The sequence below is a fragment of the Vicugna pacos genome, chromosome X, assembly GCF_048564905.1.
Source record: "Vicugna pacos chromosome X, VicPac4, whole genome shotgun sequence".
NCBI classification, from domain to species: Eukaryota; Metazoa; Chordata; class Mammalia; order Artiodactyla; family Camelidae; genus Vicugna; species Vicugna pacos.
Window position 1 is genome coordinate 54,777,038 of NC_133023.1, and position 11,112 is coordinate 54,788,149.

General features: G+C 40.7%; 1 pseudogene; it reads left to right on the forward strand.

The window, feature by feature from the left end:
* The first annotated feature begins 5,377 nt into the window (after positions 1 to 5,377).
* LOC102532332 (sprouty-related, EVH1 domain-containing protein 2-like) lies at positions 5,378 to 10,501 on the forward strand (annotated as a pseudogene).
* Positions 10,502 to 11,112: the final 611 nt, after the last annotated feature.

An 11,112-nucleotide genomic window follows, 5' to 3' on the forward strand; every position in this document is an offset into this window, starting at 1 on the left:
TTTGTTCGCTTGGTTGGTTTTTATTTTTTCAAAATCTGGAATTTTCACTACCAAGTGATTCTGATCCATGCCAAAGTTTGAAAACCACTGGGGTAAAGGGAAGAGCATGGGCCTTGGATTCAGATAGATCTGACTCTATCATTTTGTTAATAATGGATGGAATCTCACAAATATGACTGGCATCTTGATGTGACAAAGGAGACCACGGAGGAGAAAGCCAATCAGCCTCAGGGACTAGAGTAAAGTTTGGTAGCAGAAAGGGCCCAGATTTTACCAGAAATATCAAAAACACTCTGAGTGACTGCTAGTCTAGTGCCCATGGGGTACGTTTCTCATACAAAGTATAACTTTAGCCTAAATGGGCTGGGGTGGGGGTGGGGATCCAAGGAAGGGAAAAACAGAAATCTACAACATAGAGGAAGGGGAATAAAGGGCACAGAAAAGGGATATGACTTAGAATTGGCTACGGTCAATTTGTGTTCATATTAGGTTCTCTACCACTGACTTTGGAAGGAGAAAAGACTGGGGAAGAGTCCCTCTCTTTGAGTATAAAGAGGCCCCTGGGCTGCAGCAGCCCTATTCTGTGAGCCTTTAAAGCAGTGGTTCTCATGCAGGGGTGACTGGAACCCTCGGCAATATCTGGAGAACCTTTGTGATGGTCACTGTGTGGTTGGTGGGAGGCTGTTACTGACATCTAGGGGGTAGAGGCCAGAAATACTGGTAAACATCTTACGTGCACAGGACAGCCCCCACAACTGTACCAGCTGTATCTTACCCAGCTGTACTTACCCTGCTCCAGATGTACTTACTCAGCTGTGGGTATCAAATTTCAAGGTTGAGAAATCCTGCTCCAAAGCAGGTCAGTGCAGAAGAAGAGCTACCCTCTTTGCCACAGCCTCACCCCATACCCCAAACCATCAACCTGCATTTGCACTGCACCACAGACATTTTATACATGCACATTACGGTGAGTCTGAATTTCAGCAAGCTATCAAGTTCTCTAAGCTTTGGTATCCTAATCTATACAATGTGGGTAAAATTATTGCCCTCACAGGGTTATTGCAGGGGTTAAATGAGGTCACTTAAAAGTTTGACTTCAAACATTTATTGCGCACCTGCACTATGTGCCAGGTGTGGAGGGTAAAGACACAGTCCTTGCTGTTAAGGATTTAACTCTAGTGAGTTTTAATGTCCAGAGTAGATTTTCAAATAGGCTAATTTCCTTCACACTCAGCCCCGATCCATGTCCTTCCTTTTCATTATTAGACAGGGGCCTAATCCTCTCTTCCTTACCAGAGAACTGGAAGGAAGAGCAGAATTAATGCCTGTTATGAAGAGGAGGTACATCACCGGCTTGTGCTATTTTGCTGATATTCTCATCATTAATTCTAAACACAGCATTGAAACGAATGTTTTGTTCTTAATAATCAAAAAGAGGCTCAGTTAGCTATTTAAGGCTAGCATCTGCTCTGTTCTGAAAATTGACTGCTATCCTTGAACATGGTCAGGAAAGAAAAAGCAAGTTCACCCTCTTCCTGACCCTGACCTGCGTGGCTCCTACATCCTGCTCTGGAAGGGCTTCACCGAGCAAGGTAAGGTGACTGGAACATTAGAAAATTTAGGTGCTCTCCCAGCATTCCCACTTGTTCATGAAATGGAAGGAGAGAAAGGGATGAAAGGGAGGACCCAAGGGTCATATCCAGGTTTGGAGGTTGAGCAACTAAGTGACATTCGTGCCATCGAGTGAGATTGGAAAGTTTTGGGAAGCAAATTTGGAACGGAAATCAGAAGTTCCACTTTGGAGATTTAAAAAAAAAAAAAAACTCTCTTCCTCTTCTCTCTAATGTTTACTTCTCTCAGCTTGTACAAATGGTCAAGTCTCTTTTCTCAAAACGAATGAAATCCTTCCCAAACCTTATAACCCTTCTAACTGTTGCCCTCTCTCCTTCCCTTTGGGTCCAAACTGCTCTAAAGGATCTTCTATTTCTCACTATATCTGCTTCCTTACCTGCGAGTCTCTTCTTTTTTGGGAGTGGGGGAGTGGTGTGTAATTAAATTTATTTATTTGTTTTTTACAGGAAGTACTGGGGATTGAACCCAGGACCTGATGCATGCTAAGCATGCGCTCTACCACTGGAGCTATACCCTACTGCTGTGAGTCTCTTCTTGACCCCCTGTAATCTGGCTTCTGCCCTCAGTGTAGTTATTGGACCTACACTCACTAAGGTGACAAATGGTGCCTTAATTGCCAAATTTAACGGCTACTTTTCAGTCCTAACTTCACTGGACCTCTCTGTCACCTTTGATATGGCTGATCACAGCCTCCTCTTTGAAAAATCTCTCTTCCCTTCGCTTCCCTGGCATCATTCTCTCCTGCTTCTCTTCCTCCTCTGTGACTTTTCCTTCTTGCATTCTTCCTGACTCCTCCTCTATCTGCTGCTTAAATGTTGACTGTGCAGGGGCTCTGTTCAGCTCTTTTCTCACTGTATACTGTGTTCAAGGATGATCCAGTCATTCAGATCCCATTGAGATGATTTGGGCTATAATACTGTCAGCTCCCAATTTGCTGTTTCCCAACTCTAATTCTCTTTGGAACTACAGGCTCACATTTTGCATTGCCTTCTAGACAGGTCATCTAGATGTTCCTAGATGTCTCAAATTCAACACATTTAGGATTCAATTCTAAACAAGGCAGTTTACAGAAAAAAATTCAAGTTGCCAAAAACATATGAGAAGATGTATAATCTTACCTAGTAACCAGGAAAATGCAAATTAAAGCAATAAGTGCAATATTTCTCACAAAGGCTGGCAAAAATTAATGAGCATGATAACATGCAGTCTTGGTAAAGATTAGGAAAGACAGGGAGGGACTCTCATACACTGCTCTTAGAAGTATGGCTTACTATAACCTTTCAGGAAAGTAATCTGGCAATATCTATTAAAGTATCAAACACATAGATGCCCCTTATATGCCAAAGAAATTGCCACACAGGTACACAGGGTGCAGGTACGAGTGTACTTATCACATTGTTGTTTGTGTTAACAGGAAGTTGGATGTAATCTGCTTGCCCATCATTGGAGAAGCGATCGGGAAAATTTGGTAGACATATGCCTTGGAGCACTACACAGAAGTTAGAAGGAATACCTTAGATGTATGTAGGTAGCAACAGAAGTGGCTTTTATAACAGAATGCTGAGTGGAAAAAAAAACCATTGAAACGAATATATGTATGTATATGTATGACTGAGAGATTAAGCTGTACACCAGAAAGTGACACAACAGTGTAAACTGACTGCACTTCAATTTAGAAAAACACATTGGATTGTCTAACACAATATGCTTTATGTAAATTAAAATAATACACACATAAAATGACAAACTGCATTTTATAAGAATACATTCAAACAAAAGGATATACATTAAGGAATGGTTGCCTGTAGGGTGAAGAGGGCATGGGATTGGGGAATGGGGCTAAAAGAAAATATACAAACAAACAAGGGAGGAATCTTGCATGGGCCAATGATAATAATATGCTATAAACTGAGGAATATGATTCACTCAACCCATAGCACTGAGGACTTCCCCCCAATTAATGACACATTCTCTTTGACCCTACAGTCTAGTCCCAATTTTTTTGCCATCAACAATAATGCTGCAATAAATATTCTTTTTATGTATGTTTTTGTATTAGTAATTCTATGTCTGCATCACATATTTTAATTATATCTCCACATATAGAATAGTATGCAGTTATTGGAAAGGATGAGTTACAGAGAAATCCAAGCCAAGACACATCATAATCAAACTTCTGAAAATCTTGAAGTCAGCCGAAAAGAAAAGATGCTTTACTTATAAGAGAACATCAATTTGAATGATAACAGATTCCTCATCTGAAACCATGCAGGCCAGAAGATAGTGGCACAACATTTTTCAAGTGTAGAAAGAAAAGAACTGTCAGATTAAGGCAGGAAATACATAAGATGAGCCTAAAACATCTTGTAATGCCAGAAGGTAAGAAAGTGCTCAAAAGGAAGAAAAAAAACCCCAATGATAGGGGTATGTCAAAGGGACCCAGGAGTCAACTAAAATCTCCCAATGGTCAAAGCAGTGACTTCCAAGAGTACAATACGGGAAGGGGGATAGAAGAGGAAATTTACTGTGGAGGAACATGGCAAACACTACCTCAGCCAGGTGTTCAAGGTGAACATCAAAAGTGATGTCATTGATAGTCTGTACCCTCGATATGATGCAATGAAAATGGTACTTTACCTCTGTGGTCTTTCTCTCCCAAAGCCATAACCCCAGTTTTATCATGCATCAGACAAATTCAAGTAGAGGATATGCTATAAAATAGCTGTCCAGTGCTCCCCCAAATGATCAAGGTCATCAAAGGAACACAAATCTGAGAAACTATCACACCCAAGAGAAGCCTAAGAAGACATGATGACTAAATGTAATGTGGTATCCTGGCTGGTTCTGGAACAGACAAAGGACATTAGGTAAAAACTAAGGAAATTTGAATAAAGTATGGACTTCAGTAATAAGGTATCAATATTGCTTCATTAATTATAACAAATGTACCATACTAATGTACTAATGTACTAATGTAAGATATTAACAATAGGGAAAACTGAACGTGGGGTATATGGGAACTCTTTGTACTACCTTCTCAATTTTTCTGTAAACCTAAAACTGTTCTAAAAAATAAAGATTAGCTTAAAAAAAACTGTCAACAACAAATTGCATATCTGGGAAAACTATCCTTCACAGAAAGGAAAACAGAGAGAATTTGTTGCTAGCAAAGCTGCCCTTAAAGAACGGCTAAAGGAAGGTCTCTAAACAGAAAGGAAATGATAAAAGAAGGCCTGAAACTTTAGAAAGAACATCACAATGGGAGAAAATAGGGGTTTGCTATCCTCCTCATGAGTTTCTTAAATCATGTTTGATGGTTAAATTATAGATTAAATTATATAACTAAAATTATAACAGCTTTGATGTGGTGGCTCAATATATGTAGAGGAAATACTTAAGACAATTATATACTTTTAAAGTGGGGATGGTAAAGGGATCTACATGAAAGTTAGGTCTCTGTACTTCATTTGACGTAGTCACACACCAATATCAGTGGACTGCAGTAAGTTACATATTTATCTTGTAATACCTAGAGCAACAACTAAGAAAACTATATAAATCAGTGTGCTCAAAAACACTATAAATAAATCAAGATAGAATCATTTAAAATGTTCAATGGACAGATGCTGGAGAGGCTGTGGAGAAAAGGGAACCCTCCTACACTGCTGGTGGGCGTGCAGTTTCATGCAGCCACTGTGGAAAACAGTATGGAGATTCCTTAAAACACTAGGAATAGACTTACCATATGACCGAGGAATCCCACTCCTGGGCATATATCCAGAAGGAACCCTACTTCAAAAAGACACCTGCACACCAATGTTCATAGCAGCACTATTTACAATAGCCAATACATGGAAACAGCCTAAATGTCCATTGACAGACGACTGGATAAAGAAGTGATGGTATATTTATACTATGGAATACTATTCAGCCATAAAAACTGACAACATAATGCCATTTGCAGCAACATAGATGTTCCTGGAGAATGTCATTCTAAGTGAAGTAAGCCAGAAAGAGAATGAAAAATACCATATGACATCACGCATATGTGGAATCTAAAAAAGAAAAAAAAAGAAACAAAACATAAATACAAAACAGAAACAGACTCATAGACATAGAATACAAACTTGTGGTTGCCAGGGGGATGGGGGGTGGGAAGGGACAGACTGGGATTTCAAAATGTAGAATAGATAAACAAGATTATACTGTATAGCACAGGGAAATAGATACAAGATCTTGTGGTAACTCACAGTGAAAAAAATGTGACAATGAGTATATGTACATTCGTTTATAACTGAAAAATTGTGCTCTACACTGGAATTTGACACAACATTGTAAAATGACTACAACTCAATAAAAAAATGTTTAAATAAATAAATAAATAAATAAAACTGTTCAATGGAAAGATATCCCATGCTCTTGGATTGGAAGAATTAATATTGTTAAAATGGCCATACTGCCCAAGGCAACCTACAGATTTAATGGGATCCCTATCAAATTACTCAGAACATTTTTTACAGAACTGAACAAATGATCCTAAGATTTATATGGAATCACAAAAGACCCCAAATTGCCAAAGCAATATTGAAGAAAAAGAACGAAGCTGGAGGAATAACCCTCCCAGGCTTCAGACAATACTACATAGCTACAGTAATCAAAACAGCATGGTATTGGCATCAAAACAGACATACAGATCAATGGAACAGTATAGAGAACCCAGAAATAAATCCACAGACCTATGGTAAATTAATCTTCAACAAAATATACAACGGACAGTCTCTTCAGCAAGTGGTGTTGGGTAAACTGGACAGCTGCATGTAAATCAATGAAGTTAGAACACTCCCTTACACCATACACAAAAACAAACTCAAAATGGCTTAAAGACTTAAATATAAGACAAGACACAAGAAATCTCATAGAAGAAAACATAGGCAAAACATTTTCTGACAGAAACCTTAGCAACGTTCTCCTAGAGCAGTCTACCCAGGCAATGAAATGAGAGTAAAAATAAACAAATGGGACCTAATTAAACTCATAAGCTTTTTCATAGCAAAGGAAAACATAAGAAAAACACAATGACAACCAACAGAATGGGAGAAAATATTTGCAAATGATGTGACTGACAAAGACTTAATTTCCAGAATATATAAACAGCTCACACAACTTAATAACAAAAAAAACAACCCATCCAAAAATGGGCAGAAGAGCTAAAAAAGTATTTCCCTAATGAAGACATACAAATGGTCACTAGACATATGAAAAAATGCTCAATATCACTAATTATCAGAGAAATGCAAATCAAAACTACAGTGAGGTATCACCTCACACCAGTCAGAATGGACATCATCCAAAAGTTCAAGAATGATAAACGCTGGAGAGGGTGTAGAGAAAAGGGAACCCTCCTATACTGTTGGTGGGAGTGTAGATTGGTGCAGCCATTATGGAAAACATGGAGATTTCTCAAAAAACTAAAAATTGACTTACCAAATGATCCAGCAATCCCACTTCTGGGTATATATCCTGAGGGAACTCTAAAGCAAAAGGATACAAGCACCCCAGTGTTCATAGCAGCACTATATACAATAGCCAAGACATGGAAGCAACCTAAATGTCCATCGACAGATGACTGGATAAAGAAGTTGTGATATATTTATACAATGGCATACTACTCTACCATAAAAAAGAATAAAATAATGCCATTTGCAGCAATATGGATGGACCTGGAGACTGTCATTCTAAGCGAAGTAAGCCAAAAAGAGAAAGAAAAACATCATATAATATCACCCATATGTGGTATCTATGAAAAAAAAGGGGGACACTATGAACTCATCTACAAAACAAAAACAGACTCACAGATTTAGTAAACAATCTTATGGATACCAGGGAAAGGGGGTGGAAGGGGATAACCTTGGAAGTTTGAGATTTACAAATGTTAGCTGCTATATATAAAAATAGATTTTTTAAATATATGACTTTAGTTTATTCAACAAATTTTGCTGAGTGATAACTATATGCCAGACATTGTTCAATATTACAATAAACTGGACACCATGTTCTCTGCACTTATATAGCTTACATTCTAGATAAAGAAGATAGCCAATATATAAGAAAATAAATGAATGATTTCATGATGTTTGAAAAAACAGCAAAATCAAAATGTGTTCACATAGAGTTCCTCTTTCATCACGTTCTCTAGAATGTCTAAAAATAGATTTTTAAAAAGTTTCTTTTGGATAACACAGGGAACTATATTCAACATCTTGTAATAGCCTTTAATGGAAAAAAATGAAAATAAATATACGTATGTATATACATGACTGGGACATTGTGCTGTACACCAGAGAAAGACACACCGTAATTGACTGTACTTCAATAATAAATAAATAAATAAATAAATAAATAAATAAATAAATAAATAAATAAAATGTTCCAGCAAGCACAGGAAAGCAAGAAAAGACAAACAGAAAAGCAGGACACAGAGGAAACAAACATAGAAGAAATAATAAAATGGCAGACTCAGGCCTTAACACATCAATAATTACTATCATAGGTTGAAAGGTATCCCATAAAAAGATATACTGGGGGGAGGGTATAGCTCAGTGGTAAAGCCCATGCTTATTAGCGTGCTGGATGTCCTGGGTTCAATCTGCAGTAACTCCATTAAAAAACTAGTAAACCAATAAAACCTAACTACCCCCCCCAAAAAAGACAAAAAACAAAACTAAAGATATATTGGAGTCCTAACACCACTTACTTGTGAATGTAACCTTATTTGGAAATAGAGCGGTCTTAAGTTCAGGCTACTGTAACAAAGCACTACAGAGTGGGTGGCTTATAAACAACAGAAATTTATTTCTCACAGTTCTAGCTGCTGGGAGTTTTGGATCAGGGTGCCAGCATGGTTGAATTCATGGCAGAAAGGGCAAAGGGAGTTCTCTGGGGTCTCTTTTGAAAGGGCACTAATCCTCATTCATGAAGGCTCCACCTGCATGATTTAATCACCTCCCAAAGCTCTCACCTCCAAATACCATCACATTAGAAATTAGGTTTCAAATATGAATTTGGGGGGAACAGGAACATTTAGTCTACAGCAAGCGTCTTTGCAGTTGTACTCAAGTTAAGTTGAGGTCATTAGGGTGGACCCTAATATAATATGACTGGTGTCCTTATAAGAAGAGGGCAGCTCCTCCTGTTGGCAGTAAGAATCCAAAATGGAGTAAATCAGTGGAGTCTAGATAGGTAAGGCTCCCTTTGCTCCCTCAAAACCATGACTGGCCTGGCCCTGGCGCAACTGGAGACTGAGACCCCTCCAGCAGCCAGACCGCCCCTCCTGCTCTCACAGTCCCTGCTGCTCAGCACCACACTTGTTCTGTCCAAATCTCTCCCTTCTCCCTTCTGCCCACTCCCCGGCCCCGGTGTGCTTCACCCCGGGCAGGCGATTATATTGCCCCCAAGCTTGCCTATGCCCCTGCCCCCGCTCTCCACACTCTGGTAGCCCTCTTCCCCTTCTGCCTTATGGGGCAGCCCCTTTGTCTCTAGCCACCCTCCCCCCCAACGAAATCAAGTGGTCTCCAAAGATGTGAAGAAGGAGGGGGTCAGCAGACAGGAAGACAAGGGAGCAAAGCTGTCCACTGCTGTGGGACAGGCATGTAGCTGAACAGGAAAATGACTGAAGAAACACCTGGAGGAGGACAGCTATATTGAGCTTGTTAAGGCTGCAGTTATGACCTGATATGACTCCAGTAGGGGATGGTTCCCACAGGAAGGAGAGCGGTATCTGTAAGGTCATGAACCCTGATGGCAATGGACAAAGCGGCTTTCTCATCCACGGTGAATGACAGAAAGACAAACTGGTAGTATTGGAATGCTATTGAAGAAAGAACTTGGTCTACACCAAAGCCAACACAACCTTGCATCATTGGAAGGTCGGCAACAGGAGTTGGATTTAATGTCCAAAGCCTTGAGTGAGGAAAGCAATCAAAGACCTTACAGAAAGCTCAGCAGCAGCATCTCCCACCATCCATAATGAAGTGATGGTGATGACGATGTTTTTACAACAGCTGCAGTCAGTTCTTCTACTTTGTCTCAGAAGAGGGAACAAACTCTTTGGACAATCTCCTTCCCCATATCCTCTGAGTACCAGAGGATTTACACCCTGGGCCACCTCCATGACCCATACCCCGCAGGCCAGTATCACCTTGAACAGCCTAATGCCAAGGCCATACTGCCAGGTGAGCTCCTGGGAGGATGACAAGGAGGAGACTGTGTGTATCAATCCCAGGGAGAAGATCTGGATGGCGCGCTACGAGGATTACCCACCAGCACGGGCAAGGAGCAAATACCTGGACTCCTTGGAGGACGCAGACTATTACATGCCCTTCGCCAAGGGCGAGATCCTTAAGCATGACTACAATTACCCCTTTGTGGACCCAGGCTTTGGCATCTGTGCAGGGGGTGGGGGCAGGGAGGGCAGTGTGATCAGGACATAGCCCTTCCAGGGCAAATCTTGGTAGTGGAAGGAGGACAGAGAGCATTCCCAGTGTGTGTATTGCTAGGACATGTTCAACCACTAGGAAAACCAGAGGGGCCACCTTCAGGATGTGCCTGACTCCGTGAGAACTTGGATCCAACTTGTGAGCTGTTTGTGGTGCGGACAGCATGCTCCATCACTGTATGTCAGACCCAGAGGGAGACTGCACAGACCTGTGCTCATGCCGTACTAGTGATGAGAAGTTTTGCCTCCAGTAGATGGCTTATTGACTTGTCTTTCTTGGTCCCCTGTATTTGCTATTACCTGCCCCTTTGGGCCTGATACCACTGCAGAGTGATATGCAGGTGCTGCTAAAGGAAGCACAAAGCAGCTGTGTGACTCAGTTTCCCTCCCTCCCCCTCCTCCATCCACAGCCCCAAGGGAACGTGTCTCCTACATGCTCTCATCTTCTCCTCTGCTCCTGGGTACCTGAGGCGCCATTCCAGCCTGAGGAAGCTGCCTGGTGGACTCTGCACCCCGTGCCACCCCCACTGGACACACGCACGCATGCAATTTTCTAAGGAAAGGAACCTCTGCATGAATGCTCATGTACTATGAATACTCTGTAATCAAGCTATCTTACACATGTGTTGATTGCATGCCCTTCCTGCCCACCTCTTCCAGTTCAAAGCTGCCTGCAGTTGGAACTGCTGATTTTTGGTGGGTTTTGTCGCTGGTTTTTCCAAGAACACCAAAGACTACCTTTCTCTTGGTTTGGCTTGCCTGTTGACAACGAGCTTCCTCGGATTCCTGTGGAAATGGGATGTCAGAATGATGAAACTCGACCAGAAGTATTTTAACCTATTATTTCAAAGTCAGTTATTATGTATAGGAGGTGAGCTAGTTAACAAACAAGCTTCTACCATAAAATAACATCGCTTTAATTTTTATAAAGCCAAATCCCGTGTAAGCTGCAGTTTGTCTCTTGAATCCATCATCATCTTCTGTCA